This window comes from Diabrotica virgifera, chromosome 1 (assembly GCF_917563875.1).
Source record: "Diabrotica virgifera virgifera chromosome 1, PGI_DIABVI_V3a".
NCBI classification, from domain to species: Eukaryota; Metazoa; Arthropoda; class Insecta; order Coleoptera; family Chrysomelidae; genus Diabrotica; species Diabrotica virgifera.
The window spans coordinates 87,522,385-87,535,814 of NC_065443.1; the positions used below are offsets into that span (position 1 = coordinate 87,522,385).

General features: G+C 32.2%; 1 protein-coding gene across 2 annotated transcripts in view; it reads left to right on the forward strand.

Moving 5' to 3' along the window:
- The window catches only part of LOC114337066 (uncharacterized), a 654,507-nt gene that overhangs the window by 367,870 nt on the left and 273,207 nt on the right, over positions 1 to 13,430 (forward strand). The window lies entirely within an intron of this gene.

The window sequence follows — 13,430 nt, forward strand, 5'->3', positions numbered from 1 at the left end:
GCCAAAACACCAAAGCAATAAAAATGAACAGGAATAGAGAGCACACAATATCCCCAAAATTATTTACACAAGCACTAGAAGATATATTCAAAAAACTTGAATGACACAACAAAGGAGCCGACATCAATCGACAACCTGAATAACCTGAGATATGCAAATGGTATAGCGGTGATATCAGAAAATATGAAAAATCTTAACGAAATGATGACACAATTGGACAAGGAAGCAAACGAGATAGGTCTAAAAATGAACTACACAAAAACTAAATATATGACAAACGTAGAAGAAGACAACGAAACCATGCAAATAGGAACAAGCACAATACACAAAGTCAAGTAGAACATATCGCACCCTCAGTGCAAGACTGCAGTAACTCAAAATTTTATGAAAATGAAGTAATCATGGAATTCGATTGTAAACATGCATATCTATCCCCTGTAAAACTTTAGTAACTTTCAAATGCTTAATGGGCTAAATATTACAACAACAACAGTTTAACTGTTTTGCGTTTTTGAACATAAGTTCCGTGCAAAACTGTTGTAACTCTAATGTAACAGAGTTACAACAGTTTTGCACGGAACATTGCAACGGATTTGATAACAAGCAATAACAAGCAATGAAAAAAGTAAGATATTTGTTATTTTAATATCTATATCTGTGGTGTTTAATTTTAATATACAGCGCGTCTATGTAATCCATTAACGGCTGAGACAATAAACAAAGATTTTCGAGACCAATCTGTTCATGTAAATTTTGTCCTTTGTGTGATATTATATTTATTTTTCATAAGATGGGTGCGATGTCGTTTGACCATTTTTTTGTTAGATTGGATTAAAACCACATAAATTAAGACTAATTATTTACGACCAAAAGTATTTTTTCTCATGAAAGGAAAAACAGTTATCTTAAAGCTTGTGTATTGACAATAATGAGAGGTCAAAAATATCTATTCTCAGAAAACTTGCCAAACAACAGCCAAAAATTCAAATTGCCAAAAAGAAAGATTTGGTATACTTATGCCATTCGGGTATGATACCAGAAGCCGACCATAGTTTTTATAAAAATATTACTATTATCACTAAAAAAGAGAGAACTATTGACCGATATAGAAAGGTGGCCGGTATTGCCAGTTTTTGTAGTCTAGATATACATAATTGGTTTGGGGAATTTTTAAACTGGCCGTTAGTACAGGTGGCCGATGTTGGCAGGTGACCGGTAACACAGGTTTTACTGTAAAAGTAAATGTGTCTACACTTTTTACAATTTTCTCCGTGCAAAACTGTTGTAACTTTGAAATTCTAATACTAAATTTGTAGTGATGAACAATTTTTTCCGTGCAAAAGTGTTGTAACTTTGAAATTCCTCATTTTTTTTGCATTAATATTATTTTATTTAAATTTATATTTTTGGTTAATATAATATAAGGCTGAAAGCATGCAAAATAATAATCAAATGTTAATTTTTCTTAAAACTTGTGTCTTACTTCACGACATTAGTACGAAAATAAACAAAATCGCCTTTATCTCGAAACTTACTTATTTTGACATACTGCAGTCTTGCACTGAGGGTGCGATATGTACACCTACGGCAAATAATGAAACTAAGTAAAGAAAAGCAACCAGCAGAAATAAAAAGGAGAATAAGACTGGCCTGGGTGACATTCGGAAAAATGAGCTATATCCTGAATAACCAGAAATATGCCCAGTACCTCCGTACAAAAGTATATGATCAATGTGTCCTACCAGTACTTACATATGGAGCACAGACATGGACCTTCACAAATTAAAATATGGAAATATGGCCAAGACTCAAAGGGTAATGGAAAGGCAGATGATGGGTATCAAGCTAAGTGACAAAAATAAAAATACATGGATCAGAAATAAAACCAAAGTAAAAGACGTAATCAAACATGAAGTGGAAAAATAAGGGGGAAGCCTACGTTCAACTTTGGACAAATATTTAGTTCTAATATTTGATAAATCTCTAAATCAAAATCTTGTTTCATTTACAAATTCAAAATAGAATCCAATCTAAGTGGAGAATTATACTCTATATATTCATCATTAATTACAAAAAGATTAACATTTTTCTCAATTTTATTAATTTTCTTTTGGCAATCAGTTTTCCTGTAAAATTTGTTCTTCCATTTATTGTTTTAAACATATTCCTATCTTCATGAATAACTAATCCCAACTTACCTGCTTCCCTTGAATTCAGAAGAGAATATTTGAACCTGGATCATAAATTCCACATAATTCTCTATTACTTAGGAATACTTTTAATTTGATCAATGGCAGCAAATTCAATTTTTTTGGTCTGTTACCGTTTCATTTAAGGTCTCTTGTATATAAATATTATTTGAATATAATTTAGATAAAAAACTAACTGACCCAATTGAAGCTGGCAATGGGATAAGACAGGGAGACTCCCTGAGTCCTCTATTGTTCAACTTGATTATGGATGAAATAATAAAAAAGTGAGATGAAATAACAAAAAAAAAGGATACCAAATGGGAGAAAAACAACTTAAAATACTTTTTTGTACGATTGATCATTTTTGACTGTTTACCGTGACAGATTTTACGTCAGTAGGTGACATTTACTATCAACTCGACGGTAAGTAATCCAACTCGACGGTAAGTACTCCAACTCGACGGTAAGTAACTCACTTACCGTCGAGTTAAAAAATCTCTTAATTTTAATTTATTTTTTGAAAGAATAAAGAAAACTAACGAATTATTTATTAATATTGAAACTTATGGTACAATTTGTTAAATTATTTAATGAAATCCCACTTGTTTGGACTGTGGTTTCACTTCTAACAGAAACTCCTGCAGAATCGCATACACTAGTAGTATTACTAGTATTGCACAATATTTTTTCGGAAAAGTCTATTTAATTTTGAAGAGGATCTTCTACATAGCTTTCTGCCACTGTCGATGAACGCCAACCTCCATGACGCTTTAATCCGAGGACATCAACACCTTTATTAGCCAAAAGCGTTGCTGATGTCCTCCTGAACGAATGGCCAGTATAGTTCTCGGGATTAGGCAAATTTAAGAATTTGGCAATTTGAGAAGGCCAGCCCCCGATTGTCCCTTTCCCTATTACTTGAGCACAACATTTTCCTTTGGCGTATCTTAAGAACAAATGATTTGATTTTACTTGTAATGGACTAAGTTTTATATACTTTTGCAGAATTTCTAAATATAGAATTTTATCGTCTGGTTTATTAAAGACTGTAAAAGTACGCTGGATGTTCGTTTTTGTATTGGGTAGTTTTACAATCATTAAAACATCGGTTTGTTGGATGTCATTCATAGTAATATTATATAATTCTTCTCTTCTACAGGCACCAGATATTCCCATTATCATTGTGACCTACAAATTATGAAAAAATCTTCATTAGAGTATTTCTTTTACCTAAACTAGCTTATATTACCTTGTGATCTAGAAATTCTTCATCCGGTGCTTCCATCAGAAATTTTTCAAATTGCTCCCGTGTAAAAATGCTCGCTTTCTTAGGCCTATAGCCAACATTTTTTCTCTTCAAATACGCGATCAAAGTTGAAAACTTGGAAATATCAATGCCATCATAAAGAAAAACGGTGGATTTAATCATTGAATATTCTGCCCAGAGGCTTCCAGGAGCTTTCAACTGCATATGTCTTTGAACGAAATATGCCAATAGAGTCTTTTCTTCGATTCTTAAATTCTTGCCTTCGCACCATTTTTTAAAACTAGTAGGTATTTTGATAACGGATTTTGGATTTTTCGGGAATAATTGCGGAACACCCTTCTTCCCAAGCCCGTTCAATTCCTTCAAATTCACTTTCGCTCATATTTTAATTTATAATAATCAAAATTGTTCTTAAAATTATTGACAACTAAATAAAAACTCAATTCCCCATTGTTGTTATGCACCCTAGTTACTACCTAACAACCAAAGTATCTATCTTGATAAAATGAATGAAACTAGTCAATATGACGAAAATGTTTAATTTTATAATTTATAATGGTATCAATCGTGCAAAAAAGGTTATAAGCATGTCGAACGTTAGGTGTAACCGATCTCAGACAATAATTGGAGTCGTCGCTCCGCTCCTCCTCCAAACAATTGTCTTCGATCGGTATAAAACCCTTACCGTTCTCCATACTTAATATACTAAAAATAGTCTGCTATGCAGACGACGCAATATTAATCTGTCAAAGTGAAGATGATTTACAACGTATGCTGCACCAATTTAATATAACCGCTAGAAAATGTAACATATTAATTTACCCAAAAAAGACTAAATGCATGGTTATAACAGCAGATCTAATAAGGTGTAAATTAGAGCTGGAGGGTCAGATAATAGAACAAGTCATGGAGTTTAAACTAGGCATCACACTATCTAGATACGTAAAGCTGAAGCCGAAGTGGAAGATCAGGTGAATAAAGCAAACAGAGCCGCAGGCTGCCTGAATGACACAATATTGAGAAATAAAAATATCGGAAAAGAAGTGAAAGGCAGATTTTACAAAACAGTCATCACACCAATAATGACGCACGCAGCAGAAACACGACCTGATACAGAAAGGGCAAAAAGAATGCTAGAAACAGCAGAGATGAAAACACTTCGAAAAATCTATGGTAAGACACCATGGGGTAGAGCTAGAAGTGCAGATATACGACACAAATGTGCAAGGTGGACAACATTAATAACTGGGTGAAAAACAGAAGAGTAGAATGAAACGACCTCATAAGCCCAGTGACAACAAATAGAGTAGTAAGAACGGCGAGAGACGGTTCCCCAATAGGAAGACGATTAGTGGGAAGACCACGAAAACGATGGAATGACAACTTACTTGAGGCACAATGAAAACCAGACACAGTCATGTCTACACAAAAAGATGAAGAAAAAGAGAATATCATTTGATTTGTTTTCTTGTGTTGTCTTTCTATCTTTTTGCTTTAAACGTTACATTGCCTCTGGATGAAACCTCCCAGGGAATCCTTTTTTATCACAATATTGACAACTATTTTTTTCTTCTGGTATAATTGTATTTAATTTGGTAGATATTTGTTCAAAATTTAGGTTTGTCTGTGATTTACTCTTCTTTCTTATAACTGAACTTTCCAATTTTCGTAATTCACCATTTTTTTCACCAATCAATTTTTCCATTGTTGTAACGTGAGCTTTATTAATATTATTTTGTATATGAATTGGATTTGTCACAATTAAATCGATTAGTATATCAACAGAAAAATCATTCTTGACATTTAGCAATAAATTTTCTTTGCGGAATGCATAATCAAAAAGACTACCACCCATATACTTAAAATAATAAGCTTTCCTATGATTATGCCAACCTGTTTCACAAAAACTATCTAAAAAATTAATTTTCCATACCTCAAAACTGTTATTTAAGCCTAATGTTATTATTTTTGATTCAAACCATTCCTTTGCTATTCCATCCGGAAACAAACGTAGAATCAAAATCTTGTCTTTATCAGCATACATCTCACAATCCACCGAACATTCTGATTCGAAGGTCGTGAGCCACGAATTCCTTGGAACATTTTTCCCATCAAAATTTCGAAGTAAAAAAATCATCTTTTATTTTTTATTGAAAATGAAAATATCTCGAAAACTAATAAATTTAGACATAGAAGATGTTATATAAAAATTAAAGTACGGTAATGGTACTTTTCGATAGTGATATGAAATACAGGGTGTTCCATTTAAAATTACTGAGAAAATAATGTACTTGCGTTTTGACTCACCCTGTATTCAATATAAAGAAATTAGCAATATTAATCTTAATGAAAATTCTGACAACAAATAAAAAAATTTAGCATCAATAAACCATTGCCGTTGTGCTTATTTTTGTTTATACAGGGAGTTGAACTTATTACGATTTTCATATAAAATTGGTTATAACTTTGTAAATACTTTGTATAACATACTAAACCTCTACATTTTTGTAATGGAAAAGTTAAGACTACTTAGAATATAAAATAAAATACAGGGTGTTTCATTTAAAAGACCCTGTAACATTCTAACTAATTTTGTAATGTGAAGCTCAAAGTTGGCTACAATGTTTGTTATTACCTTTTATCGCTATTCATTACTTTAACGGATCTACGAAGCTTTACTCCACTAATCAATCACCCTGTATGCATACAGTCAGCTACAGGAAAATTTTTTCCTTGTGGATTGGCATCTCTCAAAACTTTTTCTTCATCTATTTTGTTATTTTGCTTAACCACGTCCGATGTGTCTGTTAGTGTTAATCTCGCCATATTTATAATTATTGTGTAGTTGATTCCTAGCTCTTAATGCCTGATATAGTCTATTTCATTTTTTTATCATATACGTGCTTACAATCAATAAAAAATTCGTGGGACTCTTTTTGATATTGATAACCAAAATCAGGCAAATATGCAGGCTGAAATGGAAAATATATGCGCATATATATGCATATTATTTGTGTCAAGTATGCATTTATATGCATTTATTTATGTCAAATATGCATTTATATGCATGTATTATTTGTGTCAAATATGATGTATGTACATAATATTTTAAGTATGAAAGTTGCTGTAGTTCTATTTTATTTTTCACCAATTCTTTGAAAAGCATAAGTGGTTTGGAAGAATCTACTGGCTCCAATTTAGCAAAAATCTCTACATAGAACATGGCAACCTCTAATCAAGTTCTCATCTAGTAACAATAGGTTTTGGAGGAAGAGGAAGTTTCGGCAAATGTTCTTTATACAACTGATATCTTACAGGTGCCTTAAGAAATATTTTCTTCATATTTGAAATAAAATTATTAACAAGAGGAAATTTATTTCTAATTTCTTCTGCGACCCTATTTAAACCATGTGCTAGTAAAGTTGTATGTACTGAACGTGGATAAAAAATTTTCAAATTGTTTCCTCCTATAACCATGTAAGGTGCAGCATCTGAAAGAAAAAGAAAAATTTTTCGTTGGGAACAGCTACAGGAAGAAAAAATTGCTAAACTGTCTTGCAAAAGCCTTAAAACTGTTGCCTAGCGCGTTGGTTTTATTCAACTGCTTGGAAGCAATTAAATGCAATTTACAAGCTTGCTCATTTTTAAGAGATCCGATTAATAAATGCGCGATGTAACGTCCAGAAGAATCAATTGTTTCATCCACACATACATAAAAATACTTGTCTCCTATATCTAATTTTATTTTACTCAGTACCGCAGAATATACCTACAGAATCGACCTCGTTTCTTCTTAAGCTTTTTTCACTTGGAATATTCTATTTGCAGTATTTTTTCAAGAAAGATTAGTAAATTTTCGTTTGATAATTTGGACAAAGATATATTTTAGCTTAACAATGCTTCGAACAAATCATGGTTAAATGTCTCTTGCTCAGTTGATTTCCGATTAGTTGAATTTAAGCACATAGATATCGAATCTTGAATTTTCTCTCCCGACTCTCTTTTTTTTTACCGGTGTGTAAAGCAGATTAGCAAAGCTGGACTATTTGGAATTTTTTTTCGCATGGAATCTGCAAAAAAATTCGTACAGTAAACTAAATAACTTTTAGATCGGGGGTTATTTAAGCATTTTAAATTAAAAATATATATTTTTTAGTTTTCTAATTATTTTTATGAAATTTAAAATATTTAGGTTTACTTTGTATTTACTTACTGCACTGCATGCCAAACATAATAATTTTTCCCTATCAATGACCAATTCTGGATGCCTTGATCAACACATAAATATCAGGTACGACGGTATTTGAACCATGAATAAACAAATAAATTCGCTTTTGAAAACCTATTATATGCACTTTATTTTTAAATATACCAATATATGCAAAATTCGAAAAAAACTACAAAAATATGCAAATGCATATGCATATGCACTATTGCATATTTGCCTGACTCTGTTGATAACTTTTAGCTGGTAGATGTTGTACATCCATCATGTCTTTCAATCTGTCTTTTATGGTAATTGCAGTAATATTTGTAGTTCATGGAATACCTTTTTTAATATTAGGCATAGTTTAGTCGCGAGCAATGATTCTTTCGGCATCTTGTTTTGCATCCATACGTTTTTCACTAATCTGTTAAATTTTTCCTGTTGGGAAATCCTAATCTAGCAGTGTTTTATTATATTTATAGTAGGAAAATGAAAGATTACCCATGAGCGATCATGACATCTTTTCTATGTTCCAAAAAATATTTAAGTACTGCCAGTACTATAAGAACAGCTAATATACATATTATTACATGTACTTGCGTTGGCCAATTTTTTTTGTGACACGGTGACAGAAAAATACAGCGTATTTTATATGGTCATTTATGGGTAATCTTTAATTTTTCCTAGTGTAGTTTATGGTAGGGGAGCAAAGTATGCTAAATTTGCAGTCACTCGAGCGTTATGGGGACCTATTTTGTTATGATTATTAGGTCCTAAAACTAAAAGAAGTTAAGTAAAATTTTCCATTTAAGTGGGGACTTTCCACTTTTTAATTAAATTCTCCATTTGCAACAATCGTTTTTTCCGATTATAGCGCCATGTATCATTAATTCGAAAAAATGTCTCGTATAAAAGTTGCTTATTTTTACGTAAACAATCCAAACCTGCAATAAAAATTTGTAGGTCCCATTTAAGATTTTACAGTAACCCCCTCCACCCCCCGATTTATTAAATTTCAAATTTTAAATTTACCCCCCACTCCTCTTCGTGGGGGGACATGTTTAGTACCATTCGATAGATTTTTACGCCCCGCTCAAATCGTCAGATTTTTGAAATATACACTCATTTGTATGTATGAAAAAAAATACTTAACCTACCTTGTCTTAATCTCACAATATTAGATAGATTAGATAGATAGATTTTTTTTCGGGCCCCCCTTAACGAACTTCTCTGTATTAAGAGCCAATATAATATGGTAGAGGTACATTTTCAGGGTACCAGGTTTCTCTCCATATGATAATCTGACGCGCTCGAGTAACTGCAAAAATCCCCGCTTGGGCTCCCCTACCATTATTTATAGCATCTTGCCAATAAAAATTGTTTTGACACAATTCTCTCATTATTTTCTCTTCAATGATTGTCTGATGTTACTGATGAAACAATTATTGAAAGAAATATATATTTTATGATCTCCATTCAGCCTTAACTTGCTGTTATTATTATAATTAATTAGAATTAGGAATAAACTTACTTTAAATATTAGGTCTGGATCCCGCATAAGAAAAAAAAGTTGATTAATAGCAAGCTGAAAATTTGTTAATAGCTTAACGGTGTCTAGTCGGACTAACTTTGATGTATGGGAACACTGGAACAGGGGAAGTTTTAATGGTGGAACAGGTTTAAAAATTTGGAATGTCAGACTACGAAAAGAACAGTTGTATTTTGTCGGACAGAACTTCCAATTGATTTGTTGCCCTTTCATTAAACTCTCATGCAAAAATCAGACTGGTGTTTATCACTAACTGGGCAATATAATGAGTGGAACACGAAGAACATATCAAATGACAGGAATAATGTTGGTTGGTAATAGGGTCTGATTTTTGCATGAGAGTTTAATGAAAAGGGAACAAATCAATTGGAAGTTCTGTCCGATAAAATACATCTGACGTTTTCGTAGTCTGATGATCCAAATTTTTAACCTGTTCCACAATTAAAACTTCCCCTGTTCCAGTGTTCTCATGTATCAAAGTTTGTCCGAATAGACACCCTTAAGCTATTTACAAATTTTCAGCGTGCTATTAATCAACTTTTTTTAGGTACGCGGGATCCAGACCTATAAACTTTTAAAAATATATCCAACTTTTCATGAGCTTTTGATAAACTCAAATAATTCTAATTAAATCTTTTAAATTAGATTTGTTATCAGTACTTGGTTAAAATTAATGACTAGGAAGTCTGGAATTTATTTTGAAAAGAAAACTACGACGAGTATGTCTTTAAATCATGTTTAAGAAAGTTCTTACTTTGCTAATAAGTTCTGAATGGGGAATAAAATGAGCTGCAGTTTGCGCTTTTTGATTAATATTAGCAGAACAAACTTGAAAACTACACCAACTGTCTCTTATTTTTAAATATACACAATTTAGTTGGCCAGCTGTTGCCATTTTGGTAGTACATATAAAGGACGGGACGAGTAATTTATAGTTTGGCAAAACGGTAACTTAATTTTTAACAACAGAATAGAAATTATAATATACCTATATACAGTCTGTCTGCGTAATTTGGAACTATATTGGAACCTTTTTTATTATTAATTTTACGAAAAAACGTTATTCTTCATAAAAATCTCGGTATGGTCCAAAACTCCATAATGCAATCATCGGATAAAAAATTTTATCAATCTTATACGAGATACATACGTCAAAAAATATGAAATTCGCTCAAGAGTAAAGTGTGTACCTTTATAATTCACAATATCGAAAATTCTTGTTATGATAAATTGTTTGGATATCAAAACTGTGTAATATACCATTCTTCTTCTTTAAGTTCCATCTTCTATCGTAGGTTGAAAATTATCATGGCTATGTTGACTGCCGCTCTAAATAGCTCTGCACTAATGCATTCGAACCGTTCCCTATGATTTCATTTACAATCGAACCAGAACTAATTTCTGTTCATTAAATATTATACGCCATTTTATACTCCATTTTTGGACCAGCGTTCTATACCATTAATTGCATTTTGTAGGTTAACCGTAGTTTCTTCTATAGTTGTTCCTATTGTCACGACTGCTGTAAGCAGCAAGTGTGGCTAGTTGAAATTTTTTTCTTTCCGTAATTTCAGATGTATACAAAAGGCACAGTACTGGTCCAAGAACCTTGTGGAACCCCTGCATGTATTGTATTAAACTCGGGGTACTCGTTTTCCATTTTAACTCTATATTCGCTGGTGCGGGTATCACTGCAATATTTCGACGAGTTGAATATTAAATCGTTTCGTTATCTTCATTAACATGCCGTAGTGCCATACTCTGTCAAATGCATTTGCGATATTCAGGAATACTGCTAAACATTTGTCCCCTTCCAATGCTTTCTCTATTTCAGATATTATTTGATAGATGTGGTCAATTGTGGAGTTTTTATCACGAAATAAAAATTGGTGTGTCGGAATAATATTTTCTTGTTGAATTCATTCTAAATAGGGTACATTCGTTGTAGTAGACATTTTTCAAACATCTTTAAGGTTATGGATAGTAAGAATATTGGCCTGAATGATGTTTATTGATGATGGAGATACTAAACAATATTGTAATAAACACCTGTGATTTAAGGATTATCAGCAATCTGTACTGGAATCAAACATCATGTATCCGGACAGAGGCAGGAGAATCCGATGATATTAAAATCAAACGTAGGGTCCGTCAGGGATGTATACTATCACCACTGCTGTTTAACATCTACTCTGAGGAAATCTTTCAAGAAGCAGTGGACGATGTTGAAGCCGGAATTCGAATTAACGGAGAATGTAATAATAACATAAGATACGCAGACGACACAGTGGTATTCGCTGACAGTGCTGAAGCCCTCCAAGAGTTAATGAACAGAATCGCAGTGAGTCAGAGATACGGTCTTTCGCTAAACACTAGGAAAACAAAATGTATGATGATCACTAAGAAGGAACAGCCATTTGGACGAATCAGTGTGAACGGTCAACAAATAGAAAGAGTAAAAACATACACCTACCTTGGTACGAACGTCAATGAAAATTGGGACCATTCCATAGAAATCAAATGTAGGATAGAGAAAGCAAGATCTGCATTTCAAAAAATGGCAAAGTTATTCAAATGTCATGATTTGTCGATACCCATAAAAATCAGGTTACTACGATGTTATATATTGTCCTACTTTGGGTGTCATTATCACCGCTGCAGTTTTCTAAAGGATGGGAACATGTATCTAAGTCTAAAAGATGCATTTATTAGGAAGTCAGCTTTAGTAAGTACCTATATAGTAAGGTTTACTATATGTTTTTTAGGTAATTTTTTTAGTATCTGACCATTGATCAGGTCAAACCCAGGCGCTTTTTTGTTTTGATGTTTTTGATTTTGAAGTTATTCTGTAGTAGTCAATTATTGTATGTTAACAGAATCACTAGCTACTCGTTCATCGTCTACATGAGTTTCCCCAGGATTTAGTTGAAACATATTTTCTAAATAATTAGCGAATGCATCCACTTTCTATTTGAAATTTCTTGCCCGTGTTCTGTTTTCTTTTCTTAAATGAGGTATATGTTCAAATTTCTTATTTTTTTGGCCTCCTTCCAGAGTGAGTAATCGGTGCATTCATCATTAGTAGACTTAGGCAAATTTTGCATATTTCTATAAAAGTATGCATAAAGTGCATATATTTTGAAATTTTAGGTGTATAAATATTCATGCAATAAATCAACAAAGAGCTTGGAAATCAGAATATATTTTGTTTCAATATCTCTAGATATTTATTGCTGTTTTGTCCTTGAATAAGGGTTCCAAAATCTGTTAGTTTATACCTCTAGGTAAAATTTTTTATTGGGATAGTCTGTTTTAGAAATCAATTATTATTATGTTGTAAAATTAAAACCGGTAACACCTGTCTTTGTAATACAGGGTGTCCACTTATATCCCCCCCCCCCCATTTTAACTGCCCATAACTTCTCAACGGCTCAAGATAGAAATATACGGTTTTCGCTGAAATGTTTTATTTTAGTAAAAGTTTTGTTTGAATGAATTGAATTTTTTATATGGCTTTTAAAAAAATGGCGGATTTTTGAAAACTAAGTTTTTTTAGTGAAACACCCAGTATATTTTTTTGTAAATTGAAATAACGGTCATTCACCTATCCAGCGATATAAAGTTTTTTAAAATCGGTTGTCAAATGACTGAGTAATTAATTTTTAAAATGAGAGATGCAATGTGGAAATCACATAACAGAATATCAATAATTTGCTTAGTTATTTTATGTTATTTAGTTATGTAATTTCCACGTTGCATCTCTCATTGTAAAAATGAATTACTCAGTCATTTGACAACCGATTTTAAAAAACTTTATATCGTTAGATAAGCGAATGATCATTCTTTTAACTTACAAAAAAATATATTGGGTGTTCTATTTAAAAACAGCCAACAACGTTTTTCCAAAAATCCGCCATTTTTTTCGAAATTGAAAGCGATATAAAAAATTCAACACATTCAAACAAAACTTTTACTAAAATAAGACATTTCAGCAAAAACCGCATATTTCTATCTTGAGCCGTTTAGAAGTTATACACAGTTAAAATGGGGGAAAATATAAGTGGACACCCGGTATTATTGTGAATTGCAATTTGAAACTGCCGAAAATAAACACTGTATTTTCTCGTACAATAGCCTTTAGTTGCGTGCTTCTAATTTAGGCTCATATTATTTTTTCTTAGATAAAGAGAAAAAAAACAAGAATCTCCTGTAAAT